Below are 12,528 nucleotides of genomic sequence, written 5' to 3'. Positions count from 1 at the left end.
TTGGTCCGAAAAATCAGAGGGCAAAAAAAACTTTTTATCCAAAAACATCAAAATTTTAATGAAAAAAAAAAAGTTAAATCAACTGAAAACAATCTAAAACGCATGTTCAGTAACGCAAAAAATAACTTTTTTTTGCAAAATAATAAATTTTCACCGGATCTGGTACGTTTCGCCGAATGTCGATTCGCCGACGGTCATTTCGCCGAATGTCGTTTCGCCGAATGGTACATTTCGCCGAAAGTCATTTCGCCGAATGGACGTTTCGCCGAATTCAATAAAAAATAACTTTTTTGTATAATTTATGCTATTTGTTTGCTGCAGTGCCATCTTGTAATTCACTCATGCAAACTTGAGAAGGAGTGGCAAGAAAATAATATAATAATTTAAAAAAGTAAAGAACGTCTCATGTTTCAAAGAATGCATAAACTCACAGAAATAATACAAATAATTTGCTTGAAAAAATTAAGAATGCAAAAACTAACAGAAATTTTTCTAAATGTTATGCTAAAAATCAAAATAACTACTCATGTTTGAAAGAATGCAAAAACTCATAAAAATTATACAATTAATTTGCTTAAAAACAAAGAATGCAAAAACTTATAGAAATTTTTCAAAATGTTGTGCTAAAAATCAAAAGAACTGCTCATGTTTGAAAGAATGCAAAACCTCCCAAAAATTATAGAAATAATATGCTTATAAAACTAATAATGCATAAACTCACCGAAATGTTTGAAAAGTATGCCAAAAATATAGAATGAAAAAACTGACAACAATTTTGCAAAATGTTGTGCTGAAAACCAAAAGAACTTCTCATGTTTGAAAGAATGCAAAAACTCCCAAAAATTATGCTATTATGCTTGAAAAACAAAGAATGCAAAAACAAACAGAAATAATCTAAATTATAAGCAACCAATTAAAAGAACTGATCATGTTTGAAAAAATGCAAAAACTCACAAAAATTATAAAAATAATTTGCTTAAAAAACAAAGAATGCAAAAACTAACAGAAATTTATCAAAATTTTAAGCAGAAAATTAAAAGAACTGCTCATGGTTAACAGAACGCAAAAACTCACAGAAATAATTCAAATGATATATTAAAACAAGAATGCAAAAAACTAACAGAAATTAAGGCAAAAACTCACAGAAATTGTATGCTGAAATTCAATAACTGCTTAAGTTTGAAAGAATGCAAAAACAGATTTTTTTTCAACTGGATTATTCTTTTAAGCGATTGTTTATGCATACAATAATGCACAAACTTATAAAAAGAACAAACTAAGAAACAAAAAAAAATATATTTTTTTAAGAGATTAATTTGTGTCCATTTTATATATTTATTATACGACTATTTGTCAATTCGGCGAAACGCCTATTCGGCGAAACGTCCCATGTGGCGAAACGACATTTGGCGAAATGACTTTCGGCGAAATGACCGTCGGCGAAACGACATTCGGTGAAATGTCCCGCACCCATTTTCACCAATAGGTACTTAGGTATTTTGGAAACTAATTTTTGCAAAACAACTGGACAGGTGTAAAATTAAAATATTTTCATCAAAAAAAAAATTTAAAATAAAAAAGCAAACCAAATTTCACTTCGTTTGATACCCATATTGGAAATTATGAAAATTTTAGTGTTTTCGAAAAAATACGGTATTTTGTGCAAATAATGATATTTTCAACAAAAAATCTTTTGATATGAAAAAGCAAACCAAATTTCACTTCGTTTGATTCACATTTAGCAAAATTTAAATTTATTTGGTATTTTAGAAAAAATACGGTATTTTGGGAACATTTTCGTATTTACTACAAATAAATTTAATAAAGTAAAATGCATACACAATATTGAAAATTATGAAAATATAAGTTCTTTAAAAAAACGGTATATTTTGAATATTTTTAAGTACATTTTTGTGTACATGTTCTGCTTTGAAATATACCAGATTTTCAAAAAAATATTTTTGGTTAAAGCATTGAAAATTTAACATGATATGGTTGAAAAAAGCTGGTTTTAGAAATATTTAAAAAATAAGTGATCGATAAGATTTTTGCTGAAAAAATAATCGAAATAATGATAACGATAGCGATTTATTATCAAATAGTTAGAACCATCGTTATCGTTATCTAGCTTCAATAATTTTATCGTTAACAACCTTGAAAAAATTTAACGTTTTGCCCTCTGATTTGTTTACCAGTCTGAAAATTGAATATAATTAATTTTCATTTTTAAACATTAAATCTTAAAAAAATTAGGAAACCAAAACATATTATCGTTGACAACTTACAAATTTAAAAGAAATTCTAAAAGCAATGAATCAAAAAATGTTCAACATATGTATTCCATCATTTGAAAAATCATGTTTATTTTGAAATTATTATAAAAATATTTTTGTAAAATAATCAAAATAAGATGATCATTGAACAACATTACAAAAAGAGATTCTTATTAAATTAAGAGATTAAGAGAAATAAGGAGATAAGCGATTAAATAAAAAAAATAGTTAGAAATGTAGAAATTTTATTCGAAGAGTGACAATTGACAAAAATGTGTTGCTTACTAAAAAGTTAGCATGCTTAAACATTATTTTATATCAAGCATAAATCCTCTATTTTAGAATGGTATATTATACCATTCTATCATTCGAATCGCATGTACCAGCATCTTCATGCAATAATTTATCTGGGGTTTCTGAATCATTATTACATGTTTTCACGAAAACTTAACATGAACTCACAGTAATTGTCATGAAAAAATCTTCAGTTTAAAGTGTAAATTTTTTATAATTGATGCATGTTCATTAATTTAAAAAAACAAAACAATTAAAATAAGATTAAAACATAAGCTCGATTTTTGATATTTGTTTAAAAAAATGGCTCAAAGAAATTGGTTAAAGTAACACAGCAGTCAAAATTTAATTTAAACTAAAATTCATAAATTTTTGTTCCATTAAATTAGTGTTTTTCAATCTTTATTTTGCAGAGAATTGTTCAGTACGGGAAAAAACGCTCATCCAGAACATCAGCAAAAAAAAACCCATACCCAAAGAAAAGCAAGTTGTCACATAGCTCACTCACATAAATTTATCTCCGAAAGAGGCAGGCAACGGGGCACACTGTACAGCCGGCAATGCATCTTGTTCTCTCGAGTTGGACTCAGGTGGAAAATCCTAAATCAAGTGCCACTTCCAACCACCAGCTCGGCCAAACCAGGCCCCCCCCCCCCAAAAGATCTGCCACAAGCGGAGAAGTAGATTCCTTGAACAAGTTCAAAGTTATGTGTGCTTGCTGATGGTGGCTGAGACTGTGTTTTGTCTTTAGCACTTCTTCAGCGAATTGTAGATTGAAGAAAGAACATTGGAGTATTCGTTGTTGGAACTCTGGGGCTGATGGGTTTTGGGCCGGGGAGTTACACCATCTCGAAAGACCCCGGGACGTTGCTTTCGAGAAGGTTGTGGTGTACCACATAGTACTGGTTGAGGTTAGACGCAACAAAGACACGGAATAATTGAACTGTTTAATTTTTCGAAAGTATTGTCATAAATAAGATCACTTACCGTTGATTTCTTATAACTCTTAAAATTTGATAAAATAATTGATACACAGAAAAAACATTTTCTTATTACGTTTAACAATAAATTAGAGTTGAAAATGCAATCAGATTATCATTTCAAATAAATAACTATAAGAATATAATTTAAGCTAAAACAAGCCATAACCTGAAAAATACAAAAAAAGCTTATGAATCTGTTCTGAAAAATTGAAATCGAAATTCAGAGTAAATAAAACATAACATAAGATCATTATTCCAGAACTGATTAAATGAATGAAAAAAAGTGCAAAAATAACTAAACAAACAGAAAAGAAAAATGTAATATAAAAAATACATATATAGTTACAAGTTTGGAGTTCTAAAATGAATATTCTGAAATTGAAACATTCAGTGCGTTCCCATCTGGCGTTTTTTGCCTAGAGAAACAATATGCAATTGCTCTATGTTTTCTTTGAAGGGAGAGCAAGTTTTACTACATCGGGCTTACATAAAAAGAAAACCTGATAGAATTCTAAAATAAGACCCTTTGAAGAACTACTATAGTTTAACTTCCTTAATTAAATTGCTTTTTTAACTTAAAATATATTAGGCACTTATACAAATTTGCCAAATAAGCTGAAGATAGCAAAAAAATAATATATATTAAATTAAATATCTACCATACATTTATATTTTCAGCTTAACAATAATCAATTGTAAACAAATTCAAAAACATTTACTTTTCCTTTATTTATCAAAAATGGCACTTTCAAGAAAATTCAAATTTTAAGACACCAAACCCAAAATATTTGTTGTATAAAAAGGTTCATTAAAGTTAGAGTAATAATGATTCGATTGCTGATAATTAAAAAAAAACTTTCAACATTGTTCATGAAATTCTTAGAACACATGTACAAAACATATCAACAGCCTTAAATTTAATTAAATTCATCAAATATTCACACGTGCTCGTATTATTCTGTGGCTAACCAACCTGACACCTAGCGATTCTTCATCAATCATAAAACCAAAAGTTGTCATTGTAAAAACACACACAACACAGTTAAAAAGCACTCCCACGCAAACCATTCGTCAAAACAAAAATCTGCGATTCAGTGCCACTGAACATTCTCTGATAATTAAGTGGTTTGGAATTTAATTTTGCATGCAACCAACACGTCAATACCAACCATGCAGCAATCTCCCTCAGAAACTCTCATAACTTTCCCCACGGAAAATTCCCAATTATGACGATTTGCAACCTCGCGTTTAATTGATTTTAATTAAAAAAACTCCCCCACCCACAATGCTGTTGGGATTTTCACCCAACTGCGGTGCAAGTATTGTTTGGACATTTTTACGGTTGCGTCAACCTTTCCCCCCTCACCAACCCTTTTTGGTGGTTTCAAACAGAAGGGAAAGCTAATTTTCCCAAACAGTGTGATATTTGTGGCCTGGCCGTGTCATTTGTTACAATTAGCAGCCCCCACCCCACTCTCCTGGAGGACCCATTTTGCGGCTGTGGTCAATTTCACCACCCCTGCACCCCTCGGTGCCTCGGTTTTTTCCTCCACCAGCAAATCTGTCGCATCCCCCGAAAACTTTTCATTTCGAGAAAATTTGCAACGACAGAGCATACCTTGCATGCCGCCCTGCAGGAGCAATAAAAGCTGTCAGCTGGTTTGGGTGGGTGGTTCGGGGTTTGGCGAAAGATCAAGGACCCCCCTCCCAAGTTCTGATTTAGCACCAATTGGTTGTGACGCGGGGTTTAGCTGGAGATGATGATGGGGAAAAGTTTTAACTTTTCTTACCACAAAGAGCGCGCTTCTGCACGGATGTATACAAACATACAGAAAAACAGCTGAATGGAGTTTTTCCATGTAAAAACACAGCTGTTTCAGCTAATTTAGTTATTTTTGCTACTTGACATGCAAACTTTGATATCTTAGTTGCAATGAATTACATATTTAGAACAGAGAATACAAGGTTTCCTTAAAGATTGGGCCACTGGCCTCATTTTTCTTCCTAGAATTTAGAAAAGCAATGTTTGAAATGGATAAACCCGCGAAATCCATTGGTTTTGGTTATTGCCATTTGTATATTTATAGCTTATATTGATTTTCTTAGAAAAAGTCGGAAATTATATTTTAAAATGGCTGTAACTCGAAAACAAATTATTTTAGTTTTTGCGCAGAGGTGTAAGGAAGCGGTAAAATTTTCATAATAACGGTATTTTGAACATCGTGACATGGACACTTATTTAGAAAAGAGTAGTATTTCGTAATTTCAAAAAATATATATATGTCCACGTGATTTGAACAAAACCTTTAATAACTTCATCAATTCAAAAAAAATGCTTTGAATAGGAATTTTCTGTGAAACATTTGTTTCCTCACATTAATTTGCCGTGTGTGTGTTAAGTCAACTCAAAAAACTGAAACAGTGTCGAAAAGTATCACTTTTAAATGCAAGTGCTGAAATGTTGCACTTTCCAGCACTTCAATGGGTGCTTTGTTTAAATTTTCAACGCTGTTATTTTTACTACAATACAACTTAATACACCAAATTTCGTCAGTACACAATTTTAGAAAAAGTGAGTATATTTTTAACTAACTTAAATGTATTTTTGTAAATTAACCTATCCTTACAAAGTACAATTCAGAAATAAGAAAATGTTTGTTTTTTTTTTTAACCAAAAAAGCTATCGGCAACCATGTTGGAAAATCATTGAAAATTCTGTAGCTTGGCAAAACATTTTTTCCAGATATTAATTTTACAGTAAAAAAAAATCATGGTATTTTTTTAATCTAGGAAGGAGAACATCTTTTACGTCAGAAAAAAATGTGTAATTTTACCACTGAAAATATGTAATTTTACCATTTTTTCTGATGTAATGTCAATTTTGCCTTTCTTACAAAAGAAAATTTTAAGGTTTGCTTTTAGAAAAAAGCATTTCTCAGAAATCTAAAAAAAATCGTGCATAGCGGGGAATCGTCCCAGAAAAAAAATCCTATTACTAATATGACGGTTTTGATGCGCTCTTTCGATTAAATTTTGGCCCGAAACCCGGAACTCAAAGCCTGATTTTTGAGAGCTCTTTTTCTCAAATACTTGAGCGATGCCTGTATCCACTCTTAAAAATTTATGTCTTCCATCATTGGAAAAATGCTCGTAAAACCCACAATTTTTATATTTCTGATTTGTAGCCGTGGGGTCAGAGACGCACATTCTATTTTTCGATTCACAATTTTGGACTAGAAAATGTGTGTGTTTTTAAACTATTTTACAGATAACACTATCGAATTAAAAGAATACAGTTTCAAACAAAAAAAAAAACATTCTAAAATATGCGATATAAACCGCTTGGGTCCAAAATTTAAAGTTTTCCCAAAATGTGTTTTCAGAGATATAGCCATATTAGTGTTTTACGTCTTATTTTTACCCTATTTTTTTCTATTAAATTTTTGGTTTTATACAGAATCATATACTGAACATCAAAGTCGAAGCATAAACGCCACCACATTTTCGCTTGCGCTTTTTACACTGCTCGTGAAACTTTTCCTTCTAGCTTCTCATAATAGATCAACAAAGTGCAATATCGATACATATTTTTAAAGTTAATCATAGACTTACATTAAGGACTGAGTACCCTTTTTTCATGCAATTTCAAATCAATATGTTTTTCTTAACTAAATATAATTATCTTGCGACCCATAATGTACCTCTGAAATAAAAAAAATTGCATTCGAGGTTGAGCCTACACAGAAAAAAAAATGATGGTAATATTCATCAGGAAATGGTGACAGATTTTGTGGCTAAAAAAATGATTAATTTTACCCCAGAAAATGATGAATTTTCATCAGTTTTTGATGAATATTCATCAGGTTCACATTTTTACACATTTTTATGTAATATTACTCAAAAAATAGGTAATATTCAACCTACCAAATTTTCAACATTCCGAAATTCAACTTTTTTTTCTGTGTAAAAAGATTCGAAGCTTTAGGTCAAATTCTCACAGGGTATACCACCATTATGTTTCTGAAAAATTAATTGCACCAATATATTCGTCGGAGTTTCATCATTTTGTTAGAAAGGCTCTATTTTACCTCTGGTGATATTGAATAGGGTTTTCAGTCTAAATAGAGATTAAATTACTTTTAAAAGAGGTAATTTTTAACCTTCCAAAATTATACCTTCTAAATTTATACAATTTTTACTGTGTAGGTCATGTTAAGAAAAAACGGTGGCTCGTATTTTAAAAAAATGATCAATCCAATTAACCTCGTATAAAAAACAAATAGGGGTCATTCCATCTCAACTGTGCACGAAAAAGTGCAAATTTGAAAATTACCCTCTCCGATCCTGCTCAAATTTGGCAGAGCTGTTGATACTATCAAAACATGCAAGAATCCCGAATTTCATCCAAATCGGACCACCCCCTCCATTTTTGTACCTCCCCAAAAAATCGACTTTTTGGCGATTTTTGACCAAACCTCCTAGTTTCAAACAGCGATAGCTCAGGAACCACAAATCTTAGAGGGTCGGTCTTAGACTCAATTTTGAAGGAAATTGGACGTAGAGTCCATTTCCGTGATCAAAATGTTGATTAATTTATTTTTTCTAACTGTATTGCGCAATTGAAAACTTTAAACGGCCGTATCTCAAAACACCCCAACTTATTTTTTTGATTTGACCTCACCATCGTGTTCCCCGGCCAATTTTACATAAGAATCACTTATCGACAGAAATGAATATGTTTCGTTCCAGAGATATCGAATTTTAAACTTTAGTGTTTTCGAGATTACCTACATCAGCTTCATTCGCCGCATCACAGGCGGGCTGATCAATAACAGCTACCTGGTGTTTCGGGAGATGATTGATTTAATTTATATTTTTATAATTTTACGCAAATATTTATTCAAATGGCTAATAGGGGAAATTCTCGTATGTTTGGCAGATTAAGTCCACGCTCCTAGTTTCGTCCAATTTGCTCATTTTCACTATTCAAACAACAAATTTTGCAAAACTTTTGATTGAAACTTGCTTGTTCACTTCTTATTGAGCTATTTATCTCTCGATTTCAGTCGAAAACGCTTTTAATCAGCTGTAATTGAATGCCAAAGTGCTAATATGGCAACATTAGAGGAACGCTGGAATTAGATGCTGTTCCACTACCTTGATCAATCTATTTTTGTGAAAGGAATATTTATTGGGTTATTTTGAATGCACCGTTTTTTACATGTTGCTAGCCGTTTTAGAGTACCTCCGAGGCCATGACTAGGGCCTTAACATAGGCGGTAGCAAAATAGTGCCATTCAGCAAAACCCCCAAAACCTGCTTTATTATTATTATTTTTATTATTAATGTTTATTATTGACACTTACAAGATACAGTACAACGTATCAACAAATTTTATTCATTTCAATTCATATTTTTTACTCAATAATGTATCGTGCACTTATTGCTCAGTGTTACTAACAAGATTAATTGCATTTTCCTGCTCGCTTCGTCGGAATCCAATTCTGCCCTTTACTGTGTGTCGTTATTGCTCTGTCCTGTGGTTGAGCAAATAAACATTCGCGATTAAACTCCAGTTTCCTACAGTGTTATACAGTTATTTTTTGCCCAATTTGATAAAGATTATTTATGATGAAATATTATTTCAATAAATGACCAGGTAGCAGTTATTGATCAGCCCGCCTGTGTGCTTCTAGCAGATGCGGCGAATGAAGCTGATGAAGGTAATCTCGAAAACACAAAACTTTAAAATTCGATATCTCTGGAACGAAACATATTCATTTCTGTCGATAAGTGATTCTTGTGTAAAATTGGCCGGGGAACACGATGGTGAGGTCAAATAAAAAAAATAAGTTGGGGTGTTTTGAGATACGGCCGTTCAAAGTTTTCAATTGCGCAATACAGGTAGAAAAAATAAATTAATCAACATTTCGATCACGGAAATGGACTCTACGTCCAATTTCCTTCAAAATTGAGTCTAAGACCGACCGTCTAAGATTTGTGGTTCCTGAGTTATCGCCGTTTGAAGATAGGGGTTTTGCTCAAAAATCGGCAAAAAGTCGATTTTTTGGGAGGGTACAAAAATGGAGGGGGTGGTCCGATTTGGATGAAATTCGGGATTCTTGCATGTTTTGATAGTATCAACAGCCCTGCCAAATTTGAGCAGGATCGGAGAGGGTAATTTTCAAATGCTGTTCCGCTTCAGATGGAATGACCCATAGGTCGTATTAGAAACAAATAGGTAATACAAACACAATACAATACAGTTAAAAATACCTGAGAAGATGTGTTGAATAAACTAATTTCAAACTATCAATTATTCTTAAACTATCCTTCATTTTTTTCGAAGAGCAAATAATTGAAAAAGAAATTCAAATTTACTACAAAAAAAATTTCTGGGACTAAAACCAGCCTGCATTTGACGGTTTCTTGGTTTATCGATCAAATTTAAAATTTACATTTTGATAAAATTTCTGCAATTTCCATATTTTCCGAATTTTCAAAATGTATAACCCACTCTTATCAATTTTTTTTAATGTACTTGGGATCTTTTTTATTTTTAATATATGAGGCATATTCTTCATTATGTCCCTTTTTGAAATCATGTTGAGGAAATTTTGGTGCTCACTTTTTAAACGATAGATAATGGAAAATAAAAAAATGCACATTCTCCTCCTCTAACGCCCACTTTTTTTCGATTTTTAATTTATGTTTTTTGTTTAATTTTAAAGTTTTTCTTCATTTAAACTTGACAAATTTCATTTAAAGTTTTTATCTCCGCCCCCCTCCCTCCCCTTCAATGTTGGTTCGAAAAATCAGGGAGAAAAAAAAATGTTTTCAAAAAAAAAACTTTTTTGGCAAATTTTTAGATGGAAGCTTACCTAGAAGCGGGGTTGGATTAAAGAGGGATAAAGTGTCGAAACTGAATGTTTTCTTACAGAAAAATGTTCATTATAAAATTTCAAGACAAACAAAAAAATGTCTATTCAAAATTAAATGAGTGATTAGAATTTCGGGTAATGGCTTTTCGAATATCAATTATGTAGCAGCGAAAACAATGTATTTTGTCATTATCTGACGATTGTGAAAATGTATTGCATTTTTCAAGAATTCTAAAAAATATATTGTTGTTCAACTTTTAGTGAGTGTTTTGGATACTTACAAAAACTTGACAAAAACTTATTGACTAATTGTTTTCAGTGATTCAGGTTAATTGATAACTGCTTTTGGTTGTTGGTCTTCAGTCTTAGTTGGCTGTAATTTTTAGGGGGGCGTTTGAGTATAGGTTTAAGGATTTTAGAAAAAAAAACTCAAAAAAAAACAATTATCGACAAAAAAAAATAAAATTTGGTCAAAAGTTCTTTAATCCATAAAAAATAAATTTTAGTACCGTCATCAGGGGTGACATTGGGTCTGAGGGGTGAGATTGGGTCATAAAAAAGGGCTGAAATTTGCATGACCCAATCTCACCACCCAGACCCAATATCACCCCTGATGACGGTAAAACATTTTGTGTAATGATTTCAAGCTAACGAAAATTTGTATAAAAAGTCGACTTTTCTCAATAAATTGAAGAGAAGTTATTTTAGTATTTGTTCTTGTTTGAAGAAAAATTATTTTTCATTTAACAAGTAACCTGCAAGGTTAAATCGACGTGAGCTCAAATTTTTAGTTTAGTTTTTTACTCCACAAAGTTGCTCTCAAACTTGACTCAAAGTATAAGGGTAATTCTCTACCAACTCACACGAAATCGGGAAAAGTTGCCCAGACCCCTCTTCGATTTGCGTGAAACTTTGTCCTTAGGGGTAACTTTTGTCCCTGATCACGAATCCGAGGTCCGTTTTTTGATATCTCGTGACGGAGGGGCGGTACGACCCCTTCCATTTTTGAACATGCGAAAAAAGAGGTATTTTTCAATAATTTGCAGCCTGAAACGGTGGTGAGATAGAAATTTGGTGTCAAAGGGACTTTTATGTAAAATTAGACGCCCGATTTGATGGCGTACTCAGAATTCTGAAAAAACGTATTTTTCATCAAAAAAAAAAAACACTAAAAAAGTTTTAAAAATTCTCCCATTTTCCGTTACCCAACTGTAAAATTGGGAACATGTCATTTATGGGAAATTTAATGTACTTTTCGAATCTACATTGACCCAGAAGGGTCATTTTTTTAGAACAAAATTTTTCATTTTAAAATTTCGTGTTTTTTTCTAACTTTGCAGGGTTATTTTTTAGAGTGTAACAATGTTCTACAAAGATGTAGAGCAGACAATTACAAAAATTTTGATATGTAGACATAAGGGGTTTGCTTATAAACATCACGAGTTATCGCGATTTTACGAAAAAAAAAAGTTTTGAAAAAGTTACTTTTTGCGTTTCTCTTTGTTTCGTCGTCCGTGTCTGTCGCGGGTGACCATGAACGGCCATGATTGATGACGACCAACTTTTTCAAAACTTTTTTTTCGTAAAATCACAATAACTCGTGATGTTTATAAGCAAACCCCTTATGTCTATATATCAAATTTTTTGTAATTGTCTGCTCTACAACTTTGTAGAACATTGTTACACTCTAAAAAATAACCCTGCAAAGTTAGAAAAAAACACGAAATTTTAAAATGAAAAATTTTGTTCTAAAGGAAAAAATGACCCTTCTGGGTCAATGTAGATTCGAAAAGTACATTAAATTTCCCATAAAATGACATGTTCCCAATTTTTTTACAGTTGGGTAACGGAAAATGGGAGAATTTTTAAAACTTTTTTAGTGTTTTTTTTTTTGATGAAAAATACGTTTTTTCAGAATTCTGAGTACGCCATCAAATCGGGCGTCTAATTTTACATAATAGTCCCTTTGACACCAAATTTCTATCTCATCACCGTTTCAGGCTGCAAATTATTGAAAAATGAGCAATTCTCGCTGAAACCGTCCCACTAGATGCACATGTTCTCAAATCGTTACGGCAATGTTCTCATTCGATTCAG

This window comes from Culex quinquefasciatus, chromosome 2 (assembly GCF_015732765.1).
Source record: "Culex quinquefasciatus strain JHB chromosome 2, VPISU_Cqui_1.0_pri_paternal, whole genome shotgun sequence".
Taxonomy (NCBI): Eukaryota; Metazoa; Arthropoda; class Insecta; order Diptera; family Culicidae; genus Culex; species Culex quinquefasciatus.
The sequence above is the reverse complement of the archived record's forward strand: the minus strand, read 5'-3'. Positions refer to the sequence as shown.